Raw genomic sequence first — 27,288 nt, forward strand, 5'->3', positions numbered from 1 at the left:
TCCCAGGCTAAGGGTCAAATCAGAGCTGTAGCCACCGGCCTACACCACAGCACAGCAATGCGGGATCCGAGCCACGTCTGCGACCTACACCACAGCTTGATCCTTAACCCACTGAGCAAGGCCAGGGATCCAATCTGCAACTCATGGTTCCTAGTCAGATTCATTAACACTGCGCCACGACGGGAACTCCACAAACTACTATTTTGGATTTTGGAGCCTATGAACAGTTTAAAACAACCTCTTTTATTTTTCATCATTTCAGGTCTATTTGCTCTTGCTCTTCTGCAGGTGAAGGCAGGCCCTCAGTGACCTGGGTGTGCTCCCTGCCCCTCTCAGTGTGCACGGGGACTCAGTAAATATTTTCCGACTGAAATTTCCTAAAACAAATTGGCCTTTGACTCAGGCTGCAGAGGTAACGTGTTTTACAAGGCCTCCAGGACTCCTACAGTTAAGATCTTTCCATCCAAAGGGTGGGAGATCATTGGTCCCACCCGTCCCACACACACATGGCACGGCACCTACTTAAGCAACCTTGAGACTTAAAAGCAGAAACCTGTTTGCTTTTTTCTTAACACTGAATGGCTTTCATTTTCCTCTTGGCTTGGGTCAAAAAAGTTTACGGCAGCATGAGCCACACGAAGATCTTTGACGCCTATTCATAAACTGAATTTCTATTCATGAGGTGACCGGGTTGTTGGCCTGAGGCGTCTGTCACAGCAACCGGCAGACTGGGCAAAAAAATCATCTTCCTAAGGAATTCTGGCCACCTCACATGCAACCACATGCGGTGGCTAGAGGGGCAACTGACTTTTTCAGGACAATCGGCTTCTTAGGAGGAAGCTGGGGAGCCTGAATTACTCCGAGACTGGGGGTCAGGACGCCTCCAGAGAATCTGGCTCACTCTCAGCTGCTCCAGCTCTGTGGGGCTCGCTCTAGGGGCTGATGGGATGTTTCATGTGCACAAAGGCAGCTACAAGGATTTGTTCCCCCATCATCCGAGTGGTGCAAATAATAACGACATCACACTAAAAGTTACCTCCTGCTCTGACATCAGGAGGACCAAGCTTGGGAATGACCAATATCCATCCTTCCATAGAGTCCAACGTCATAAGACTAAGCAGGCTCCTTTCCACTCTGCAGCAGGTAACACGCCAAGATCATCTCCAATCTCTTTCTTTTGAAACCAAAAAACACCTTTGCAAGCGTGACAATTCCTTTGGTGAAGATGCCACCGTCGGTGCATAAAGGGTGGCTGCAGTTGACACACCTGGGGAGAGAAATGACTTCTGCACTAACATTCCTGGGGGGCCGGGGGCAAGACGTGCATCTCTCAAAAGCCAAGAACAGGGGAGACTCAGGACCACTGCTTCTACACCCAGTCAACTGTGCCTTGCCTCCCTAAGCAGAAAACCCCAACACACCCTGAACAATGGGCTTGAGGAGACACAGCCACTGGACAAAGGACCTGAGAAGAAACATGCAGAGGCAGAGCCTGGAGCGAAGAGGTGCTGCCTGATGGGGGGGTTTCCTAAGGAGGTGGCTTAATCCGGGACTGGCCATCTCTGTGAGGCAGCACCAACACTGTTGGCTAACAGGGCTCAGAGTACAAGCTGCAAGAAAAACAAAGCTGGTCTTTCAGACCTTTCTCCCTTAGCTGATGCAAGATGCGCATCCAGGAGAGCAAAGGGAAGTGGTGGAAAGCAACCCGGTACAACAAGGAGGAAAACGGACTACAGACCAGAAAGGCAGTTTCTGCTCTATGCCTCATTCAGCCATGGAAACAGTGCTAAATTGGCTCCATAAGGGAGGCCGCTCTTCCCAGAAGAGAAGGCGCCCTGCTGGGAGTTTTCTATCCCCACAATGCCTGGAAGGCAGGCAAGATACACATTTGTTTCCAACTCCACGTCTTCTTCTCCGGTCCCCAAACTGCAGCCACCTCAACACGCTGGGTCTGGACTATTACAAGGGCTAAGCCACCCTCAAGTCTTTGTCTTTGAATCTACTGTATGCTGAGGGATCACTCTTTTTTTTTCTTTCCTTTCTTTTTAAAAAAATGTTATTGGGTATAGGGAGTTCCTGTCATGGTGCAGTGGTTAATGAATCCGACTAGGAATCACAAGGTTGAGGGTTCAATCCCTGGCCTAGCTCAGTGTGTTAAGGATCTGACATTGCCGAGAGCTGGGTGTAGGTGGCAGATGCAGCTCGGATCCCTCGTTGCTGTGGCTCTGGTGTAGGCCGGCAGCTCCAGCTCTGATTCGACCCTTAGCCTAGGAATCTCCATATGCCACAGGAGCGGCCCTAGAAAAGGCAAAAAGACAAAAAAAAAAAAAAAAAAAAAAAGTCATTGGGTATAGTTGACTTACAATGTTGTATTGCTTTCAGGAATACAGCAAAGTGAACCAGACATATATATATTCATTCTCTTTTCTCATATAGGTTATTACAGAATACTGAGTAGATTCTTCTGGTCTATACAGCAGGTCCTTGCCAGTTATCCATTCTATACATAGTAGTGTGTACATTCTTAAACGTGGCTATAATTACTCCCCTGCCAAAAATCCCTTATTGGCTTTCCGTCACCTATAGGATGAAATAAAAACTCTTTAGCTTTGAAAGACATCCTTCTACCATATCGCTTCACCCGCATTTCCAGTATCAGCTGCTGCCACTTCCTCTACCCAAACCCCAGGCTCCATGACCCAAAAAAAGCCACTCAGAGACCTGGTGATACCAATTTCCTTCATACAAAATCCCTAAGAGGAAATAAAACTCCTTAAGGATAGAAAATGCAGGAAAGCAGAGTTCCCATCATGGCTCAGCAATAACCAACCTGACTAGGATCCATGAGGACGCAGGTTCGATCCCTGGCCTCACTCAGTGGGTTGAGGATCCGGCGTTGCCATGAGCTGTGGTGCAGGTCACAGATGCGGCTTGGATCCCGCATTGCTGTGGCTGTGGTGCAGGCCAGCAGCTGCAACTCCAATTAGACCCCTAGCCTGAGAACTTCCATATGCTGGAGGTGTGGCCCTTGAAAGAAAGAAAGAAAGAAAGAAAGGAAGGAAGGAAGGAAGGAAGGAAGGAAGGAAGGAAGAAAGGAAGAAAGGAAGAAAGAAAGAAAGGAAGAAAGGAAGAAAGGAAGAAAGGAAGAAAGAAAGGAAGAAAGGAAGAAAGGAAGGAAGGAAGGAAGGAAGAAAGAGAAAGAAAGAAAGAAAGAAAGAAAGAAAGAAAGAAAGAAAGAAAGAAAGAAAGAAAGAAAGAAAGAAAGAAAAGAAAGAAAGAAAGAAAAGGAAAGAAAATAGAGGGAACAGATGGTGATCTAGGCCTTACAGCTTCAGGATGATGAAAACTAGTATCCTGACAAAATGATTCAACCCAAACCTCTATGGTGTTTGCACTAAAAATAGAGAAAATTCTGATTCAGTGCCTGGAAGACCGTCAAGACCATTCATCTCAGTTTTAGTATGAAATATCACAAACCTGCCCTTTTCCTCAGCCAAAAAAAGAAAAAAAAAATGTGGGATGGCAACTGAACAAATCTACTTGTTGGATTTTTCTTGTGCAGGTAAAACTTACATTGAACAAATACCATGTTTCAAACTGCCAGGGAGGAAACCTGTTACGTAGAAATTCAAAATCTTCCTTGAAAGATACACTGTCTTATCTAACAGACAGATGTCCTCTAAATGCCTTAAATTAGGGCAACAGACAAACAGTGGTCAAGATAATTAAAGCTGAAAGCAATAGGTGTTCAAATTCACCTTACAGTGCAGACTTAGGTTGAGGAAGTCAGAAAATAGAAAACCTGACTCTTTCTGGGTATCACACACGGCCCCCTCGAGACCCAACTTCAGAAAATTGGCCTTTGGACATAAAGATAAAATATTCATGTGGCCTGATGTGACATTCTGAATCGCATCACAGAAAACAAATCCTTAGATGATGCCTCTTAGTTTCAGCATAAAGGCACGTCTAGCCCTGATTTAAACTCAAATGTCTATTAACTTTTATGGTGATTACAAAGCACCAAACTGGCTGTAACTTTAGCTTATTTTTCCAAGGGTGACTTAATAAACTATTTTATTACTAACAAACACACACTGTAAATGAAATAATAGTGAAACTTTTCTCCCACATAGTCCCACAGAGATGCTAGACTTGCCCTTAAGACAAGCTTGCCAATTCTGGCTTAGGTAGGGCCCAAAGGAACACATAATCTTAGAGCTTGATGGGACATTATAGGCATCAGGATGACCTATTTATTTCAAAAGTGAAGACACGGAACACCCGAGTGGCCAAAGAACTGAAAATCCTCCAGGCAAATTGGTGGCCAGACGGGAGCCCTTACCTTGAGCCACCTAATTCTGGGCTCTTTCTATTCGCTGTAAGCCCCACAACACGAAGATAGCAGAGCCAGTCAGCCCCGGGTTCAAAAGGATTAGCTGCAGCTAACTGTTAAGTGTTTATTATGTGCCAGGCATTTCGTGCTAAGTGTTTTATAAGCACTGGCACATTTAATCATCTCAGCAATCTCCACTGCAGCCCAAGGAATGGAAGCTTGTCCAAGGGCACACAGCTCAGAGTGGGGAGCAGGGATTCGGGTCCAAGTCTGGGCTTCAGAGTGGAGGCTCACTGAGTGCTGGCCAAGGCCGTGCTGTGCCTGGCCCCTCCCCACGCCCCTCCTAGTGATTCACACGGAATCATAACAAAGACCCTGAGGAGAACGGCAGTAAAGCATCCTGTGGAACTCGGCTGGATCCAGCACTTTCAAACTTTGGCCATGAATAGTCTCCCCCCAGCTCCGCCCGAAAATCTATTGAACGTCTTTCAAAACTAGATTCTTGGCATCAAAGACGGGAGGAAAAATCTGTGCTAAGAGTTAAGAGGTCTTGCTGAACAATTTCTTCTCGGCCCAACGTCCTGTCAATTTTCTCTATGAAGGATGCCTGGGGCCATGTCTATCAACTGGCATTCATTCATTTTGAGTAATGCCTTCATGTCTATCAAGTGTCCCATCCAAACCAAAGATGTAACAGAAGGAAGGAAACCTATGTTGATTGTTGGCAAAAGACGCTGTTGTCTTTGAACATGTGAGATATGACTGTATCACAGATTTACAGGCAAATACTATTGTATTTACCAAGCTCTTATTTTAAGGGTTTTGTTTGCAGAAAACTATCTGGTACCTAACAATGTCCTAGGGTTAGTCTACTATCGTGTATATAATTTATACAAAAGCTGAGGTCAAAGGTGAGGTCACACATGAAAGTGAATTCATAAATCCCACTTAAGAAATCCTTAAGAAAGATCTTTAGCTCAGACCTGTTTTAAATACCTAGATGAGTCCTGAATCACAGAAAAAGCTAAACTCTCTAATTTCAAGAAACACTTGAGCATACCTTCCCTAAAGTGGGGTTTTTAACTTATTTCCTGGTGCAGAGTACGAGAAAGACCCAATTCTGAAAAAAAAACAAAAAACAGGTTCTGTGAAGGTAGAATCCCATTTGGGTGTGAAGCCTGCGGCTCATAAAAGTGCCACATTGAAAAATAAATTTGTAAAAAAGTCACATCATCAGCAACCATGGAAAAATTCAACTAGTTCCATGAACCTTTTGCAACCAACCAAGGCAGGGCAGATGCCAGAATTCCTACAGTATCTTTTTACAATCCTTCAAGTCTGAACCACTCACTTGGAACGTACCAGTCATGGTGGGTTTTCCTGTTGGAGCCAAATACAGAATGGGAATCTTATCTCACCACTGAGGGTGTGCATTCCTTGACGGGGTCCAAGGACCTGGAACAGATCTGATGTTTTCTGTATTCCCTACTGCGCTGAGAGCCAGCCATGGGAAAGGTTCAACAAAGAGTAGGCGAGGTCACATTTTTCTGAAAGGTTGAACCCAAGCTTTAAGCCAGTTGGTGAAAGGAAATAAGCACTATATTTTAAATAAGTTATCTGGTTATCTGACATTAGGGAAAATTCAATCAATGTGCCCTTACTACGTCTTTTTTAAACAGAGCAATCTGGGAGTTCCTGTCATGGCGCAGTGGTTAATGAATCCGACTAGGAACCATGAGGTTGCGGGTTCAATCCCGGGCCTTGCTAGGTGGGTTAAGGATCCAGTGCTGCCGTGAGTGTGGTGTAGGTCACAGACTTGGCTCAGATCTCAAGTCGTTGTGGCTGTGGTGTAGGCCAGTGGCTACAGCTCCGATTAGACCCCTAGCCTGGGAACCTCCATGTGCCGTGGAAGCGGCCTTAGAAAAGACAGAAAAAAGAGCAATCTGGAATGCAGCCTTATACTCTGAGGATGACGACCAGAGAAAGAGAGAAGTATGACTTTAGAAGAAACCACCAACTCATTAAGAATGCCTCCAATGAGCCAGGCCCAATGCTAGTCTCTGGAGAACATTTAAATGACTAAAAAGCATTTTAAAAAGTAACACTGAGTTAGTGTACTTAACAGTAGAAATTTTCCTCTCTGTTCAAAAATAAGAACTGAATATGATTCAAGGCAGTTGTCCTAGCCAACAAAGCTCACATAAAATCTTTCTCTAATAAAATGCTCAGCCTAATAATCAGCATGTTAAGGAAAAAAAAAAAAATCTTGCCAAAGGATTACTTGGCTCATCTCAATGTATATTTATGATTCAGGAGAAATCACTATGATTTTCAGAAAAGATGCCTCACTGTAGGCGTGTTGATGTAGCTGGTGCTTGGAAATTATTTTTGTTCCTACAGGGTTTGTCTACGGAGTTTTCAGAAGGGTACCTGGCTCAGTAAGTGGTTTATCAGGTCAGTTTAAACCGGCAGCTCATACAGAAGGACCTAGGAGTGCCTGTATGTTTATTTAACTGAATGATGCCCCCTCCTCCACCCCCAAGCATTATGAAACACGGCAGAGGCAAGATGCAGGCCCCCAGCCCCACTTCTCTTTAACAGTGAACAGCGTGGACCACACAGACTCATTGAGAAAATGCTCCTCTACCAGCAATCCTATGATGGGCATATCATTCTACCAACCCCGCTTTCTATAAGCCAAGCCAAGCTTCTCCAAAGCCCTCGGTTTCTGTAAGCCACGTTTCATGAAGAAGAGCCCTTAACCAAACAAACCAAGCAGAGAATCTAAACCTTGCATCCAAATTCTTGACATAGTTTATGCTTTGTAATCTTGAAAAATTACAGGGACAACTAATTCAATGCAACATATCTCACCTGGGGAGAATTTTCACTTTAGGCCCTTTCCTAACTTTTGAATTCTGACATGTTTGTATTACAAAATTCGATCAACATTAAAAACAAACAAACAAAATGAAGTTCCTGTCGTGGCGCAACAGAAATGAATCTGACTAGGAACCATGAGGTTGCGGGTTCGATCCCTGGCCTCGCTCAGTGGGTTAAGGATCCAGTGTTGCCATGAGCTGTGGTGTAGGCTGCAGACATGACTTGGATCTGGTGTGGCTGTGGCTGTGGTATAGGCTGGCAGCTACAGCTCGGATTAGACCCCCAGCCTGGGAACCTCCATATGCCGCAGGTGCGGCTCCAAAAAGACAAAAGACCAAAAAAAAAAAAAAAAAAAAAAAAAAACAAGAAAACCCCCTCTTCATGACACTGGTTTACTGCTCACGTTAGACAAAATCCAGTCTTCCTCTTCACGAATACCGACGTCAACCTCAACAGGGAGGTAGGGAGGTGAGGAAAAAAAGCAGAACACCGCCCCCCCGCCAAATTCTTACTTCTGTTTGTGGTAAAGGGTTCGGATTCTTGATATGGAGAGAGAAGGGAGCCACCTCTGTCTAGAGTTAAATTCGTTGGCAACAAAAATAGAGCTCTATGAGGCCAACGTGTATTAAAGCAACGCCTGAGACATTGAGTGGGATTATGTTGAATATGCATGACACACAAAAGGAAAATGTTCATGACTTACAGATGTGCTCCCAGTTGTGCTTTCTTCCTTTTTTGGAATCTCAAACAGAGGGAAGCAAGAGGTTTGCAGCCATGTTATTAGAAGCACTGCTGCCTCTCTCCCTCCCATACTAGAATATTCCAGTACTGATGTTGCCATCCATATGACCACAGTTTAGACTAGAGTAAAAATAGAAGCTGTGTGAGCCTAACCTGAAAAGTCCCAAGTGCTGGAGAGGGTCAGTATTAATATCTTCTAACTGAAATAATGAGATTCTGTTTCCTGGTGGCGTTTGGCAGGAGTAGGGGGAAAAAAAAAGAGATTTGGAATTTATTTCTCATTCAGAAGTGTTTTGTTAAAAACTACCATAATGGAGCAGACTCCAAGTCAAGCACAGGAAGCCAAGAGGCTCTGGTTTAGATTTACTAATTCCCTCTAAAGGCTTTTCAACTGCTGCAATTTTAGGCCCCAAGGCACAACTGCATATATTCCCCACTCTATATGGGAGCTGACAGAGTGCCACAGGAAGCCTATGGGACAGGAAAATGGGAAAGACCTGAGGTCCAAGGGCAGCCCCCACCCCTCCAGCCTCCATCTGTTGGGAGAATGAACCTGCTCTCAGCCACGAGCAGCAGTTAGTTGATGGAATTTCCAACGAAGTCTGTATTTCAGGTCTAGGCTAGCACTGAGTTTGAATGTTGATAGGAACATGAGACTCTTTAATACTGGCCTCTAACGAGAAGCTCTGACTCTTTCAAAAATGCCAACTAACAGAAATGGGCACAAGCCCTTTGGCAAGGACTCTGGCAATGTGTCTGAAGAAGATATGAAATCTTTTGTACCATCTGGCCCGATACGTCTACTCTTACGAATTATCCTAAGGAAATATTCTAAAAAGAAGGCAAAGTTAAAAAAAAAAAAAAAAAAAAAAGCAAAATCCCTGAGACAACCTAACTGCAACTAGAGAGGGACAGTAGCTATGCCAATGAGGTATGATATGCTAATTTTCTCAACACGGTCATTAAAAAGCACATACCACCCAACAACAGGGGAAAATCTTGAGACAACACACTCTATTTAAAAAGGATAATCTTGTTTTCATATTTTCTAACCTCACAACGCCTACGATTTCACACCGTTTGGCCGAGCGCTTCCATCCGAGGAGGATGGAAGATAAAGGAGTGAAATGGTGAGGGTGGTGGCTCACGGATGATTTTGTTCCTAACTGTTGTATTTTTCCAACATGTAGATGCGGCCCAAGGCACAGAAAGCACAAGACCGATGGACATGGCCAGGGACCAGCTTCCAAACATCCACAAGACTATGTAGCAGTTACTGCAGTTAAACAGACAGGGACATACCTAGACACAGAATCTAAAGACGGTGCCATGGAAGTATATGGGTGTGTAAGTGGCAAACAGGAAAAAAAAAGTTTCTACTTGAGAAAAGCGCCACACTGTCACATCACAGTGCTTGGGCCACACCTAATCCATTTGATCTAAGGCAAGGAAGGCAAAAGCTCCAGGAAGATGGGTATTTAAGCACAAGACTCCAGGTTCCAAAATTTCCTGGGTCTTGTTCCCCATCTCATGAGCGACTCTTGGCTCCTGGTTTATATAAAGCGGGGAAGGAGTTCCCGTTGTGGTTCAGTGGTTGATGAATCTGACTGGGAACCATGAGGTTTTGGGTTCGATCCCTGGGCTTGCTCAGTGGGTTAAGGATCCGGTGTTGCCATGAGCTGTGGTGTAGGTCGCAGACGTGGCTCGGATCCTGAGTTGCTGTGGCTCCGGTGTAGGCCAGCGGCTACAGCTCCGATTAGACCCCTAGCCTGGGAACCTCCATATGCCATGGAAGTGGCCCAAAAAATGGTAAAAAGACAAAAAAAAAATTAAAAAAAAAAAAAGCGGGGAAGACACCCCGCATCAAGGTGAGGCTGCTGGTGCCCCAGTCAACGAGCTCCTTCCCAGCTGAGTCCTCACCACCGATGGCCGATACGACCTGGGAGTGCTGTGTCCCCAACACACCTCCAGGGCTGACCTGCCAGTGAGCCCGAGACGCTCTGTGTGACTCCTGGGCTTCAGTGTCTGTTCTGTTACATTGGCCTTGTCTGTCTTACTCCTGTGGCTGCCTCCACAAAGCTCTGAGTTGACAGTGACTACCTGATCTAGGAGATGTTTTTCAACAAAACAATGACATTTGCAGTTAGTTCCTTATACTGGAAGACTGAAAATGTGTCAGCACTTACCTAAATAAAAGTAACAAAGCTAGACATAAAGGGGTACATCCAAAGGTGATGAGACCATGGATTTCAAAACCAGAAGTCAAGCTGTTTTGAACAGAGGGCTTTTTCTTTTTATTTTCAAGGGCCGCAGCTGCGGCATATGGATGTTCTCAGGCTAGGGACTGAATCAGAGCGGCAGCTGCTGGCCTACACCACAGCCATAGTAATGCCAGATCCGAGCTGTGTCTGCGACCTACACCGCAGCCCATGACAATGGCAGATCCTTAACCCACTGAGCAAGGCCAGGAATTGAACCCCAGTCCTCATGGATATTAGTTGGGATCGTTACCGCTGAGCCACCACAGGAACTCCCTGAATGGTGGGCTTTTAATACCCAGTACCACATCACAGTGGTGGCTGCCCTGTGTGCCAGAGAATTATTCACATTCTTGATTATCTACTGGAAGAAAAAGCCTGATTCTGCCCAAGGCTTATAGCCCCTGGCCTTGTATTTCTTTTGATTACATAAAGGAAATATTCTTTTTTTTCTCTTAACTGGGTGTTGCATTTTATCAAAAAAAAAATATACACACACACATAATCTTAGTATATTAATTTTATTTTTAAATGATTATTTTTTTCCATTATAGCTGGTTAACAGTGTCCTGTCAGTTTTCTACAGTACAACAAAGAGACCGAGTCACACATACATATACACATTCTTTTTCTCACACTATCATGCTCCATCATAAGTGACTAGATATAGTTCCCAGTGCCAAACAGCAGGATCTCATTGCTTATCCACTCCAAAGGCAATAGTTTGCAAAAGGAACTGTCCTTGATCAAACTTTTCAGCCAAGTGAGCAATGAGAGCCAAGCAGCTTTTAAAGAAAAGAAATGACTTCCTTGAGAGAGGAAGCAGGAAAAGATGTGAAGGTATTCGAGTCCATGACGAGATCCACTGTGGACGCTGCATAAAGTTCCCCAAGAAATGGAGCCTCCCCGGGCTGCACCACACCTCTTAAGGCAGGAGGCTGAGGTCCCAGACAAAAGCACCTGCTACAAGGAGTGTGTTCACAGTCACGTGTGCCACCTCTCAAGCAAATACATTTTAGACAGCACTCCTGTTGGTGTCCTCAATTGTCATTTATGAGTTACTTATCTGACGATAACATCTGAGGTCTTGCTAAAAGGAAGAGGAAAGGAGATGGGTAATCACAATTTTTTTTCCCAACCATGATAAACTCTTTATTGGCTGTTCAAATTAACACGGGGACAGAGCCTTCAAAACTCCAAAAGGTAAGCTAGTCCACCGCAGCAGTGCCTAGGTCTTTCTGATCTACCTCCATCAGAATCTACAGATGAAGCTATTCTGACATTCCGCTGATGGAAGTGTATACTCCTGGCTGATTCATGGTAATTCACTAGCGATAATGAAAAGCCTCAGTGGGAACACATATCCGTAAGCACCATTTCATAAGAGACTTCGTTTCCTAAAAATATGGGAGACGAAGAAAAGCAAATAGTTAGGAGTCAAAAACCTATCAGATCATCTCAAGGAATTTTTTTTTTTTTCCTCCAATGAACTGAGTACCAAAAGCGGCTTACCAGCTGATTTCCATCAGTTCTGAAGCCAGTCATACATACCCAAGGCCTCCGTGGTGATTTATGGAAGCCCAGGGATGCTAAACACAAAGGAATGATTCTCAACCTAACACTGTCTTCTAAAATCCCCACATTCCCAAGGATCTTTACTTCTTCCCAAATTAATGGCCCACCCCACATTCTGCAGATGCTTCCTGTAAAGCAACCAATGGTAAGCTCTCTGTAAAAAGCCCCGCCTTTTCTGATGACAGCTACCTGGGCTACCTGGTACATCTTCATTTCCTAGAGAGCACAGGGTCCTAGTGAGAATTAAAGCTCGGGGAGTCCAGCCCAGCCCCTGCCCCAGTCTCTCACTTTGGTCCTGTCACAGCCTTTCAAGATGGGACCAGTTTCAAATAGATTTACCTGCTCCAGGCACCCTGTGGCCACACAGCACCTCTGCCTCCAGAGTGGCATTTATTATTTTATGGGTCCAAGATCAGTGGGCAGCCTGAGAAGAACTGGCTCCAGGTGCCCCAGGAAGATGCGTCCACCCCTCTGTGGCCTCCAGGCAACAAGTGAGGATGTGGAAGCTGGGGGCCTAGCAGTTTCTAGCTTTCCTAACTTGGAATGGATACACCTGCCTTCGGCCAATGCTGTGAAACACAGATTCTTCACCTCTCTCTCCTGGCCGCTGACAACACCGCGTGCGTAGAAAAATCACTTGCGTCTCACCCCTCCTGCTTTGGAGGTGGAGGAATTCGGCTGAATGATTGCAGCTGCCAGGGCAACCTCTTTGGCATGCGTGCCCACAACCCCTCACCTAATAGCCTTTCCCCGCCTGGCTGCCCCCACCCGCCCGCGGGTGCAGCCACAGGCTCTTCAAGTGGTCACGCTGCAGTGCAGCCCCCATGGAAACCTGCCTGGAACTGCTCAACTCATAGCAAAGAAGGAGGGTTTTCATACAGATTGTTCTTTTTAAATCCTTTACAAAAACAGCTGTAATCAATTGTGCTGGGGTGGGGGTGGGGGAGTCTGTAAAAAGCTGCCACTCGGAAAGCCCTAATATTGATCTTTTCCCCTTGTGTGGCTTTTAAGAAAACAATCCCATGCGAAGAAACCCCATTATCAATTTCTTGAGACTTCGCTAACATGAAACAGTGTCTAAATTAAAATAGACTTTTTAAAGTTCAATGAAAACCCTGGTCAATATAAGAAATCCACCCGTCATCCTGCCTTTTATTCAAGGGCCAATGTGTTGGCTTAAAAAAAAGAAAAAAAGTAGGCTGAACAAATGCAAGCATTATTAAATGCTGATTACATCTCAGCAACTCTTCTGGGAGTTGTTTAGCAGGTGACACTAGCCGAAAGATTAAAGGGAAATCTGTCTTCATTTGGGGTCTGGCATTTCCAATTCTTCATTTGCAAGATAATATACTATTTTCTCTGTGCCTATTCTTAGAGAAAACTATCAATCCTAAGCCTGTGTTTATAGACAGTTATGATTCCAAGTGTTCATGTCCTGACGGGACTTCTAAATACCAGAATATTTTAAGTCGTTTCACAGGAATTATGGTAGCTATGTTATTCTGTCACGTTCCCCTTTCCACGTTAGGCCTCTCAGGAACCGGAGCATGTCAGAAGGTGAAAAGTCAATATTTAAAGCTACAATGTGCAAACAGAGCAATTTGGTGTTTTCAGCTGAAAATTATATTACAAACCCTCAGCAGCATCAACAGCCAATTTCCAGATTAGACATGAAGGAAAAGCCCAATTTCATATCATGTCTGTTATCTGTACTTTTATTTAGAAGAAAAAAAAAACCAAAAAAACCTCAAAGACTTTATTAAAAGGCCAGACCTAAAATGAATACAGAACTGAAATCTAAGTCCATGATACTTTGTGTGAGCCTGGCTTTTACCACGTGAATGAAATGAGAGCTGATCAAATCCAAAAAGCTGACATAAAAAGGCAAAAAACAAAACAAACAAACAAAAAAACCCCACAAACAAACAAAAAACAAACCTCAAGAAAAAAAACCCCCAAGACAGCTTAACTGCCATTTGCTTTGCTCCCAAATAAGAGTAATTTCAATTTCAAGGGAGTAAGCAACAGGGTCTGTGTCAAGTATCTGCTATTCATTCAGCTTTCACACTCTTGGTATCCAACAGGCACAGGCATTTACTAAAGGAGGGGCGTACAATGTGCAGATTTATTAGTTGAGAAGTTTCACTCCCTCTCCACACCCACCCCCAACCCCTCAAATTAGAGAAGGCCCCTGCTTTTTCACCAAACTAAATAGGCAAGAACTCAGAGTTCTGTAAAACTCCTTAACACTAGCTGATCAAGGGCCTAAACCTTTGTCCAGCTGGGCCTCCTGGGGTTGTCACACAAGGAGGATTTCACAGCTTCAGTGGCCTGGGCCGCCGTTTGGATCCCCACGAAGTTATTTTAAGCAACTTTTCTCCAGAAAACAGACCTCCGGCCTTCCTCTCTTCCATTGTAAAATTGTGGCAGCACAAAGCAGCGGAGCACTGACGAGGACTCAGGATTGGCCTGGTCAGCTCATTGCAATCCCCCCTCCCCCTTCTATTTGAATGCTGGCCAATAAAATTGTCTGTGATGATGATAACATTCTAGAAGTGTCTGGTCCAAAATGGTAACCAAGAGCCATGTACAGTTAACCAGCAGCTGAACTGTGGCTGGTGCAACAGAGGCACTGACTTTTTAATTTTATGTAGTTTTAATCAATGTAAATTGAAATAGCCACATGTGGCTGGTGAGCAGCTACCGTATTAGTGCAATGCTAGGGAGAATTTTTAAACTGTGGCTGGAAGCCTGGGCATATCAAAGCTGTTTGCAGCTGCTGGGCTAAGCCTCTGTGGGGTTAAATGCACTCTCCTTAAACAACAACTGCATACAAGCAGAAATGAGTGCCTAACACATAATTGCCTTTTTCCATCAGAACACTCCTTTTGTGCTACACACCTGTGAGAAAGAATAAGGATTTAATCCAACTAGGTCATGTAATAACTCTTTATTTACCAGACATCTACTGTGTGCTAAAATGTTCTAGCATCTGCTTAAAAATAAAACAGTAAGATGGGCGAATGGATAGACAAAATGTGGTACAGCCCATGGAATATTATTCAGTGATAAGATAAAACGAACTCTCAAGCCACGTGGGGGAACCTTAAATGCAGATTACTCAATGAAAGAAGCCAGTCTGAAAAGGCGACACACTATAATGATTTCAACTATGTGACATTCCCGAAGAGGCAAAAACTATGGAGAGAGAAAAAAGATCAGGCGTTCAGAGGGAAAGAGAGATGGATGAACAGGTGGAACACAGAGGATTTTTAGGGCAGTGAAACTGTCCTGTGTGGACACTGGAATGGTGGATACAGGACATCATGCATTTGTCAAAACCCTAGAATGTACAGCCCCAAGTGGGAACCTTCATGTAACTTGTAGACTATAGTTAATAATAATGTACCAATATTGGTTCATTAACTGCAACAATATATGCAGTAATAATGGAGGATATATTAAACTATATACTATCTGTTCCATTAGTCTGTCAATCTTAATGCGTACTCCCCTGAAATAAAGTCTATTCATTATCATGAAGTCCAAATCTCTGGAGAGTTCCTGAGGCCTGCCTATGAATCTATCCTGAGCCATGTTCCCTTCTAGCATAACAACACATGTTTCTGGCAGACCAGCACACACGAGATGGGTCTTGGGTGCTAAGCATGTGAGTACATGGCTACCTCACAGCAATGGCAGACTCAATCAATTAGCTTCCTGGGGAGACCTTCCAGACTTGCAGAATTTGTTAAGTGGCCCATTCACAGTGGTGATGGGGGTTCTGTGTTCATGCTTATGCATTCACTCTGGTCCACACTGTTGCATGAAGCAAGCAAAGAAACTTCCCACAACAGATAAGGCAGTGTAGTCTTCTCCTGAGAAATTGTCTACATGATTGAGTACCAAGCTGCATCACTGTTCTGTACACTTAGCTGTCACAGTTATCCAGATATTCTCTGAGGCATTAATACACTAAAGGGGATAGAAACTCTAACTCTGGTTTAAAAAAGAAAACTACACTAAAGGGGATAGAAACTCTAACTCTGGTTTAAAAAAGAAAACTAAAATATCCGGGAGTTCCTGTCGTGGTTCAGCAGAAATGAATTTGACTAGGAACCATGAGGACACAGGTTCGATCCCTGGCCTCCCTCAGTGGGTTAAGGATCCAGCATTGCCATGAGCTGTGGTATAGGTCACAGGTGCGGCCTGGATCCAGTGTTGCTGTGGCTGTGGCCAGTGGCTACATCTCCAATTTAACCCCTAGCCTGGGAATTTTCATATACTGTGGTGCAACCCTCAAAAAGACAAAAAAAAAAAAAAAAGATGAAAGATATTCTGAGGACAACTGAAAATCTAGGAAATCTGAATGTGGACAGGATATGAGAAAATATTACAGTTATAATTACCTCTCTTGGGTAAGACTGTATTTATAAATTATTCCTGGGGGGTAGTGAATGCTGACATATTCAGGGATGAAGTGGCCTGGGGGCCAAATTTTACCATCAATAGGAAACCCTCTCCCAAATCTACACATAAAGAGAATAAAGCAAAGAGGGTAAAATAATTACCGATTACTGAATTTAGGTGGAGGATATGTTTGAACTTTTCTGTGTATTTGACAAGTTTTTGTACTTAAAAACTTTTGGGGTGTGGGAGGAGAAAATTCTAGTTGAAAACATCTCCAGCGACAAGGAGGCTGATCTTAAGGGCAAACAGTTCATCATTAGGAAGCCAAGAAAGTGCTGTTTTCTTAACCAGGAAGAAGAGTGAACTGAACTTCGCTGCAAGTTTCCCAGCTGGTGGTAAGTTGGCTTCAACCAACTGGACCCACAGAAGACCGCACGGGACAGGGGAGGGGACCACACACCCTTCCAGAAGAAAAGAGGGCCGTGATCTTGAGAGATAAACGACAGCCCTAGAGAGTGTCCACCTTTGAAGACAGAAAAGGGGAAGACAGGGCTCAGAGAGGCATCTTCACAGAGGGGCAGTTCTAATCGAGGTAAGGAGCTCCCTGATCAGAACCACATGGGCCGACAGACTCTCTGCTGTCCTTTCTTTGGACAAACCCATCAGACAAAGAAAGGAGTAGGCTATTTTCATATGGGGGTGGGGCTTTAGTGGAATTCTTTTTTTTTTTTTTTTTTGGTCTTTTTAGGGCTGCACCCACGGCCAGCGGATGTTCCCAGGCTAGGGGGCTACAGCCTCCAGCCCACAGCCACAGCCACACGGGATCTGAGCTTTGTCTGCGACCTACACCACAGCTCACGGCAAGGCTGGATCCTTAATCCACTGAGCGAGGTCAGGGACTGAACCTGCATCCTCATGGATGCTAGTTGAGTTTGTTAACCGCTGAGCCCCGATGGGAACTCCTGGAATTCATCTTGTATTCACAGGCTAAAGAAAGAGAACTGGAGGTAAAAATTACAGGCTGTGAGTGGCTCCAACATGCACACCAGGAAAATGACTTTGCGCCTCTCTGAGCATGTTTGAGTAATGGGAAGGTTATTAATCAGCTGTGGCAAGAGAACAGAATTCAGAGCTTGATCCCATCTCCAGCCTCACTGACCCCTGTATTTAATTAAACAATAAATTGGTGGTGGCACCAAATCCTATACGATTAATGATTATATATGAGTATATGAAAAGGGCAACTTGAAAACTCAAGCTGGACACTTCCGATTTGTGTCCGTTCCTGATGGTGCTATACTTGAGCAAAACACTCAAGTTGTTTGTTTGTGGACTAAAACAAACCAACATAAAGAGAGCAAGGCTGGGTCTTAGAGAATAACTCCTTTTCCCTGGTCACAGCCTTGTCTTTCAGACAGGTCTGCATTTCTGAGAGCCACGGCAGGTGGATCGTGTGGTTCTTGTTCAGGCACTTCTGTCTATCTGAGCATGAAGCTCAAAGGGATGTCAACACTCGCTCAGGAAATGTACTTCATGGGCTTTGCATCTTTGGGGAGCAAAGCCAATCCCCACAATTCCCATGAAGGAAAGGGGCTTGGATGTCTAGTGGTTTCAAACATACACGGAATACAATAAGCTTCCATGCTTCTTGAGTCTTCCAGAGCATAACATATGGAGGCAAACATTAAATGTCTTTCTCACAAAATAGTAAGACCAGACTGGTGTCTCACAACCTTCCATGGAAAGCTGTCAGATGACTCTGGACAGGTGTGATTCCGACCACAACAGGGTAAGACCCTACAGCCTATAGGGTCGGCAGGCCTGGCTTTGTCAGTTTTCGGCTAATGGAGACGGTGCACCTGCCAACCACAGATAATCACCCTCAGCTGGTTGTTGCTGGGTGGGGTGGTGGGTAGGACGCTACGTCTGCAAGGAATCTTCAGGGGGCAATTATGGTTTACATTCTGAATAGTCAGATGGCAAACTCTGGATAAATTCCCGATGGGACGGCTGCTTCTGTATATACCTGAACTCTGATAGAGTGCAAGTAGGCTTTCTTGCTGTGATGTTGCAGTAGATGAATCATGCTAACAATGACCTCATTTCTCTGTCCCCCCAGCTATCTCCTGGTGAGTCTGCTACCAACCCAGGACCTTCCCTGAAGATCCAGTCTGTGTCCAGCCTTGACAACCCCCCGGAGATGGACCCTGGGCTAAAGATGCCAGCAACTCGGTATCCACTGAAGCCAAGCATTACTTCATTCCCTTCTTGAGCACCTACTATGTGTAGGATGCTGTGCAAATTGCTGAGACCATGGAGCTGAAGGTGAGATGACCAGCTGGGGGTGGAAGGAAAGAGGGGAAACTGGGGACGGAGAATGTAGGCATCTAGGGGACCAGCCCAGGATGAGGAATTACTTAGAGGAGCCCCGGGGTGAAGGTAGCATGTGTGACCAGGAAGAGCAATGAAAGTGCGAGATGAAGCTGCGAAGAGGGTCAGGTCATAAAGGGCCTTTAGGGAAAAACTAAAGAATTTATATTTATTCTTGTAAGCAAATGAGGGACCTCAAGAAGTTCAATTTTATGTTTTTGGAAATATCAGGCTGGAAAGTCTGTAAGTGATGGATTAGATTGGAGTCACTGTGATGAGTCAAATTATGGCAGTAATTATGTAAGTCTAAGGCAGACAGATTGGAAAGGACAGAGTCAATGGTATTAATGAGGGCAGAATCCACAGGATCTGTCAACTGATTGGATAAAGGGTATAATAGCTTTTTGAAAAAATGACAACAGTAGCTGCTGTCCTCACAGAGCCTGTGTGTGCCAAATTTAAATGGATGAGACCCCAAAATACTCCTAACACCCAACAAGGCAGGTATTAGCCCCATTTTACAGCTGTGGAACCCTGAGCCTTACCGATCACATGCTGTGCCCACCAACACCCAGATATTCATCCCTAACAGCCAGGTTTCTGATCTGTGCCCTGAAGTGAGGAGCAGACTCCTTCAGGGACTCAGAAATGCAGGAAGAAGCGGGCATGCGGCTCAGACAGCATTTGAGACATGATGAGTTTGGAGAACGAGCAAGCAGGACGTACCAGTGGGAGTTACTTGAGAAACAATCAGAAATGAGATTTGATGGATGATCGGTTTCTTCCCTTACACCGAGTAACTGGATTTATAATCTGTTTGGCCAGTTGCCGGAAAGTTTGGCCATATGGGAGTTAGAAGGGGTGGAAGGGGATCCAACCAGAAGTCAGCACCCCTGGATGGAAACTCGGAGACTGCGCTTCCTGATCTGGAAGATGAGAAAATAATAACCCATCTCCTGGGTGTCACGGGAAGATTCAAGAGAAGTAATGTGTGACACAGTGAGTGTAAACCGTAAAAGAAAAACCTACCACACGGTTGTTCATATTTGTGTAGATGCCATCTGCTCTTTCAGGCAGGTCAGATGCCATGTTAAAGAGAGTGACTGGTCTTCCAACTCAAGCCACGTCCGGGGAGGACATACCGCTTTCCAAATCGGTGTCATAATGAAGCCAGAGGCTCACAGTGATCGGGCGAAACATGGCATAAAACAAACCACATGAAGCTGATCAGGACTGAGAAATAAATGAAAGACTCGGTAACGACCGTAAGCCCAACTCCACCTTTGCATAAACCATCCGATATGGAGTTGCTGGAGGATAATGAGGAAAAAAAGAATGTATATAAAGGTATACGGGGGTCACTGCTGTACGGCAGCAATTGACAGAACATTTTAAAGCAACTGTAATACAAATTTTTTAAAAAATAAAAACTAAAAAAAAAATGTGAAAAACCCAAATACGGAGTTCCTCACGTGGCTAGAAAGTGGTGATGAATGTTGTTAATAACTTCTATTAGTTGACTCTTAATTGACCATTTGCCAGTAAGCAAAGCTGACACACAGGAGGGACCCCCACAGAAGTAGATCACCACACGCACAGAGCTGAGCAATCTTTCAGAAATTGAGGGATGGGTTTCTACCTTGTGGCTCAGCTATCAATAATGACACACAGCACGCCTCAACTCTTTGTAGAAAATCAGCTTGCACGGCACCTAGGCTTCTGGGAAAAAAAGAGGTCTAGTCACCCCAGTGGAGCACGAGGCATCCCATCAACTTTGCAAACTCCGCACTCACCTCTTCCCCTCATACCACCCGAGATGCCCGGAGCCCCAACAAGCATTGGGTTGGGGAGTTCAAAGAGGGTGCAGAACGAACGCCTCCACAAAAGACCGGAGCGCAAGGCAGTAATCATTATCGCTGGCCGGACTCACTGGTCCCCAACAGGTGGCCAGAGAGATTTCAAAGAGCAGAAAATGTTTTCACGAAATGAAAGATTTTAGGTATTAACCACCTTTCCCTTTCACATGAACACACATTTTCCACCAGGGGCTGTGGCATCAAAGACTATTAAGAAAAAGATTTGTTCCGCAGCACTTCCCGTGGGGTGGCCTCTCATTGTCTCAGGCCCCCTGCTCCGGGAGAGGCGGTAATAACACCACGGGGATGCCAAGGTGGCCCGAGAGCATGGCCTTGAGACCACCTGAGCTGGCACCTGTGGCCTTTCATATAAGGATAAACCCACTCCAACGTGCCTTCCTAACAACCCTCCCCTGCGGGGAGAGCCGACCCTTCAATTTACTTGTCCGGAGCCAAGACCTTTTCAGAAGGAAAAGGTGCATTTATTGTGCCATCATAATAAATGCCCCTGGTGACTTGACAGAGACAACAGAGCCCAAGGTGCTAATGATACTATTATCTCTCCCTCCGGGTTCCACAAGCCACCAAGCTGACAAAGACAAAGGTTTATGAAACAGGAAATGTTCGAGAAACCGCCTTCAGGATTTTTTCTTACTTGTGACAGCATCAGTTTGTGGCCATTCCAACACGGATCTGCTGTCAGGTATTGTGCTCCGTGAGCCAACAGGACGCAGCGCCCACCAAGGCACAAGTAATTAGAAACAAGGAAGTGTGTTCTTTGCACAAAGTGTGTACCACTGCTGAAACGAATCCCAATATTAGGAGTTCCCGTTGTGGCTCAGGGGGTTAAGAAACCAACTAGTATCCATGGGGATGTGGATCTGATTCCCGGCCTCGTACAGTGGGTTAAGGATTCGGCGTTGCCACAAGCTGCTGTATTATAGGTCTCAGAAGTGGCTAGGATCTGGCGGCTCCCATCTGGCTGTGGTGTAGGCTGGCAGCTGCGGCTCTGATTTGACTCCAACCCCGGGAACTTCCATTTGCTGCAGGTGTGGCTGTAAAAAGAAGAAAAAAAAAAATCCCAATATTCGGTTCAAGCAGATGAAACTGCCACTTGGTAGGTCAGAAATACCAGCAATTTTACATGGTTTCATCTATACAGAATCTGCACTTTTTTTTAAGTTGTATGCTTTCTGTTCTTGAAAGTTGAGCAGAAGCAGTACCTAAACTCTTCACCACGACCCATAAGACTCTGCATGATCTGGGACCCCTGCTTCCATCCTCACCTCCCCCCGTATCACCCCAAGCATTCACATTTGTTTGCACCCAAAGACCTTTGTACCAGCTCTTCATCTGCCTGAAACTCTTCCCTCAGGTTTCTCTGTGGTCAATTCCTCCTCATTTCAGAGGATTCATCTTCTCTTATTGGAGATCTCCTCAAAAAGTCCTTTCCTGGAGTTCCTGTCGTGACTCAGCGGAAATGAATCTGACCAGCATCCATAAGGATGCAGGTTCGATTCCTGGCCTCACTCAGTAGGTTAAGGATCTGGCGTTGCCGTGAGATGTGGTGTAGGTTGCAGACGTGGCTTGGATCTGGCGGTGCTATGGCTGTGGTGTATGTAGGCTGGTAGCTACAGCTCTGACTTGACCCCTAGCCTGGGAACTTCCATATGCCGAGGGCGAGGCCCTAAAAAGCAACGACAACAAAAAAGAATGGTTCGCTTCTCTCCCAGGGCAGATTGAAGAACAAGGAGTTCCTGCTGTGGCACAGTAGGTTAAGAATCCAATTGCAGTACCTCAGGTTGCCAGTGAAACACAAGTTCAATCCCTGGCCCAGTGCAGTGGGTTAAAGGATCTGGTGTAGGGTTGCAGTTGTGGCTTAAATTCAGCCCCTGGCCTGGGAACTTCCTATGCCACAGGTGCAGCCCTAAAAAAACAAAACAAAACAAAAAAAAACAACAACAAAAAAAGAGTTGGTTATTGGTTATAATCCAGAGGGTTGATGTCTGCTGTCGGTAGCACCTACACTCTAGGACCCCACAACAAGGGAATCTAACCCAGTCCGGGGATGCAGGTCAGGGAAAGGGATTCATGGAGGAAAGAATATTTAGGCTGAGATAGTAAGAAGAAAGAAGGGCGAGTGAGCATGAAAGAACATTCTACTATCCTAACCAAACACCAGCCACATGTAACTCATGATGCCTCCTGGGTCACATAATGACTTTTCATTACTTCTCCTGATCCTTACTTGTATTACATTCTGACCTATGTCTGCCTACCCCTCATCACCTGCTTCCCTACTAAGCACAGAAAACATTCAGAAATTTTTTTTTTTTGCTTTTTGGGACCATACTCGTAACATATAGAGGTTCCCAGGCTAGGGGTCTAATTGGAGTTACAGCTGCCAGCCTACGCGATGACCACAGCAATGCAGGATCCAAGCCGCTTCTGCGATCTACACCACAGCTCACAGTAACGCCAGATCCTTAACCCACTGAGAGAGGCCAGGGATCGAACCCGCAACCTCAGGGTTACTCTTCAGATTTGTTTACACTGCACCACAATGGGAACTCCAGCAAATGTTTATTGAATGAATTCACTTTCGCCCTCCTCTCCCTTACAAGTAAAGACCCACTTTTCCAAAAATGGCCTTCTGAGCTGTGGTCCCAGACCAGAACCACACCACCCGGCTCCTGGCTTCAGCAGAACGGTGCTCAATTTACATTATCAACTCAGTTCACGTCCTACAAACCTGCAGATACAAGAAAAGATGGCTCTAACTTCATCTCTGTGGTATTTATTTCCCACCCACGAATCAAGGACACCAAGTGAGAGTTCCACCTCCAGGTTTTCCCTCAGGCAAACCAATGAACCTCTCTGACCCACATATACTGCCTGTCTAGTTACTACAGACAGAGCTGCAGGGCTCTATTGCCAAGTACCAAGCCAACCGTTTCAGTAACTGGATGATTGTCTAGTATCTTCAATAAATTTTGATTCTGTTTTAAAAGTACATTATGGGAGTTCCCGTTGTGGCGCAGTGGTTAACAAATCCGACTAGGAACCAGGAGGTTGCGGGTTCGGTCCCTGCCCTTGCTCAGTGGGTTAAGGATCCAGCATTGCCGTGAGCTGTGGTGTAGGTTGAAGATTCGGCTTGGATCCCGCGTTGCTGTGGCTCTGGCGTAGGCCGGTGGCTACAGCTCTGATTAGACCCCTGGCCTGGGAACCTCCATATGCTGCGGGAGTGGCCTAAGAAATAGCAAAAAGACAAAAAAGTACATTATAAAAAACAAATTTATTTGAGCTGCTTCCCTCCCCCTTTTGTTTATTCTATTTTATTTATTTTTTGTATTTTTGCCATTTCTAGGGCCGCTTCCGAGGCTTATGGAGGTTCCCAGGCTAGGGGTCTAATCAGAGCTGTAGCCACCGGCCTACACCACAGCCACAGCAACATGGGATCTGAGCCACATCCACGACCTATACCACAGTTCATGGCAACGCTGGATCCTTAACCCACTGAGCAAGGCCAGGGATTGAACCCACAACCTCCTGGTTCCTAGTCAGATTTGTTAACCACTGTGCCGTGACAGGAACTCCCCTCTCCCCCTTTTGTTTCAACCACCTCACTGGGCTGTCCAACATTTTATTCATTACAGGTACCATTTCACCCTCCACCCCCACAAGATGTATTCTTTCAATACAAGATGTGCCAAGAATAATAATTAAGAACAAGAGGAAAAAACAAGCTTCACTGCAGACCGAGGGTTTACTGAACCCCTACCTTGTACAATTTTTAAGACAAAGAAAAAAGAAAAGAGACAATTCTCTTTTAAATTTAGAATAAGTTCTACTGGCATATTAGATAAAGGGTTGGCGATTATGCCTCTGTAAGGAAGCAGTGGGAAAAGTATGGACATCCAGTGTGCAGGTGACCTAGGTTTGAATGACAGCACAAATTTACAAGAATTTTGGAGTTCCCGTCGTGGCTCAGTGGAAATGAATCTGACTAGCATCCATGAGGACACAGGTTCAATCCCTGGCCCTGCTCAGTGGGTTAAGGCTTTGGCGTTGCAGTGAGCTGTGGTGTAGGTCACAGACATGGCTCGGATCCTGCACTGCTGTGCCTGTGGTGTAGGCCGGTGGCTACAGCTCCAATTCAACCCCTAGCCTGGGAACCTCCACATGCCATGGTAAAACCCTAAAATGATAAAAAGACAAAAAAAACAAAAAAAACAGAAAGAGTTTACAAGAGTTTTCCCTTCTTAAAGAGTGAAAATGACCTCTACAAGGGTGTAATAAACACCTGTACATAAAGTGTTTAACAGTGCCTGGTACATAGTAGGTACTCAAGGGATATTACTCCAGCTCTACTTCTCAGAACACGGTTGAGGAATGAGGCTTTTACGACAAAGATAAGTTTAAGAAAACATATCTATGACAACTAAATTATCCTTCCGAACACTCAATCCGATTAAAGATGGCAGAATATGCCAAAACTTCAGGCTTTCCTAAGAAGACACCATTTTCTCTTCAAACCGCAGTTGAGAAATGAGAATTCTTCCCTATCTTTTTGCTGTTAGAAGTCTTGAAGTCAGACTTTGCTGACATTTGATAGAAATCTTACTAAAAAAATCTTCTCTGTGCACACTGTGGGAAAGAAAGCTATATCTGAACATATACACACCCCCTCTCAATATGAATGCTTACAATGGGATTATAGTATGAAAAGTATGCCCCTGCGTCTCAAATTGTAAGGTCAGAATGAGTTTAAAAAAGAAAACACCACTAACTAACATCTTAGAGAAAGTAAGATCAGCAAAAAAATATTTTCTGGTATGGTATATATGTTTATTAGCTGCCTTTCACATAAAACTAATGAGTACAATAGTTGTTATAAAAGCTTCTTTGGACATGTAAAATATGCCCAATTAAAATCTGTTCTGGTTTGCATTTCATTATTTTCCCAGAAATGTTGTGAGTAGAATGACTGAAAACCCTTCCACAATATTTCTTACCATTCTAATGAAGGAGCTGTAGTCTTTGCTTCCAGGGCCCTAATGCTATTAATGGTTTTATAACTCCACAGCATTAGGATGAATTAAATGCTCTTAAATAATCAAGAAATAATTAAAGGCCATGAGAAAGTTTAAGTATTTAAATTCGTGAATTTACCAAAGTCAATCCCCATGCTCTTACCTGAAATGCGCTTTTAAAGAAAAATTCCATATTTCTTTAAAAGACGTTTCTAAAAACCCACAATAAAGTCAACCAGTATAAGGAACAATATACTATAATACAATGGATAAGACACTGGACATGTCATTTTTTTTTTTTTAAAGTCCCTGTTTTAATGTTAGCATTTTGAACAGTTTTTTTTTTTTTTTTTTTTTTTTTTTCCTTGTCTATTTGCTATTTCTTGGGCCGCTTCCGTGGCATATGGAGGTTCCCAGGCTAGGGGTCTAATCGGAGCTGTAGCCACCGGCCTACGCCAGAGCCACAGCAACACGGGATCCAAGCCGCGTCTGCAACCTACACCACAGCTCACGGCAACGCCGGATCGTTAACCCACTGAACAAGGGCAGGGACTGAACCCGCAACCTCCTGGTTCCTAGTTGGATTCGTTAACCACTGCGCCACGACGGGAACTCCTGGACATGTCATTTTGCTGCTTTATATCTAATGCCACACTCTCATGTCATCCAGTGAGATGCACCCCAACATCCAGGTAGTTAGCAGTCCCTGCATCCAGGGGAGGCAGACCTGGCAGTGGCATCATCCACACCAAAAAAGATGTCCTCTCTTTTTCTCCACCATCCTGACTTGTGTGGGAGATTCTCTTCCTCACCGGGTCTCATGAGACTCTCAGGACCAAGGGATTCTTGGCCAAGACACAAGAGCAGAACTGTCCCATCCGCCAATGAATTCGGATGAAAACTTGTAATAAAAGCAGGTACAACTCCATGAAGAGACATAAGACCCAAGCTGGGTCTACATGGAGTTGCACATGACAGGGCCCATATTTTATGCCGTAGCAAGGTCACTTGCATCTTACCAGGTCACTCTGAAAACCTAAGTACTATCTGGACAGCTGGATGTACTTTATTGGGAAAATGATTTTCCCCTTTGTTTCCATTTTTCTGCACTAGTGGGTTGGCTGGGTAATGAATATGTAACACCTTTATTCGGAAAAAAAAAAAAAAAGAACATGAATCTAGGGTCCTATGCAAGATCACACAGCTAACAAGGGACACAGAGGCGAGAAAGAAGGAAGACTTGAGCCAGGTCTTCTGGGCAGCAGGCCCCCTGTATTCCCCACTCACAGTGTGGGTCTTCCGTGGGGTAACAACTCAGGTATTACGAGGTCTTTTTTTTTTTTTTTTTTGTCTTTCTGCCTTTTCTAGGGCCACTTCCTGCACCATGTGGAGGTTCCCAGGCTGGGAGTCGAATCGGAGCTGTAGCTGCCGGCCTGCGCCAGAGCCACAGCAATGTGGGATCCGAGCCGCATCTGCGTCCTACACCACAGCTCACGGCAATGCTGGATCCTTAACCCACTGAGCAAGGCCAGGGATCGAACCCGCAACCTCATGGTTCCTAGTCGGATTCGTTTCCGCTGCACCACAATAGGAACTCCTACGAGGTCTTTTTCAATCAGACACACCTAGGGCTCGTGGAAGGAAATGCAGTTTTCTCCAACCTTTGTGTGGTGTGGGTATGACGGTGTTAGGGAAAACGGAGACACAGCCAACATGCTCAATGCTACAGTTAGAGGAGCAGCTGCTGCTGGAGCCACAGATGTTCAATTCTGTCCACTCCACTCCCACTAGGATAGAGACTGGCACTCTGTCCCTATCCTAACAGA

At 44.9% G+C, this 27,288-nt stretch overlaps 1 protein-coding gene and 1 long non-coding RNA gene across 2 annotated transcripts in view; both read right to left on the minus strand.

Annotated features, from left to right (window-relative positions):
* SDC2 (syndecan 2) overlaps nt 1-27,288 on the minus strand; it is a 125,866-nt gene that overhangs the window by 17,142 nt on the left and 81,436 nt on the right.
* Nucleotides 11,461-15,953, minus strand: LOC110260253. Its single transcript, XR_002343197.1, has 2 exons — nt 12,133-15,953; nt 11,461-11,615 (listed from the first exon to the last, which is right to left on the minus strand). It is a non-coding gene; the product is annotated as an uncharacterized LOC110260253 (long non-coding RNA).

The sequence above is a fragment of the Sus scrofa genome, chromosome 4 (assembly GCF_000003025.6).
Source record: "Sus scrofa isolate TJ Tabasco breed Duroc chromosome 4, Sscrofa11.1, whole genome shotgun sequence".
NCBI classification, from domain to species: Eukaryota; Metazoa; Chordata; class Mammalia; order Artiodactyla; family Suidae; genus Sus; species Sus scrofa.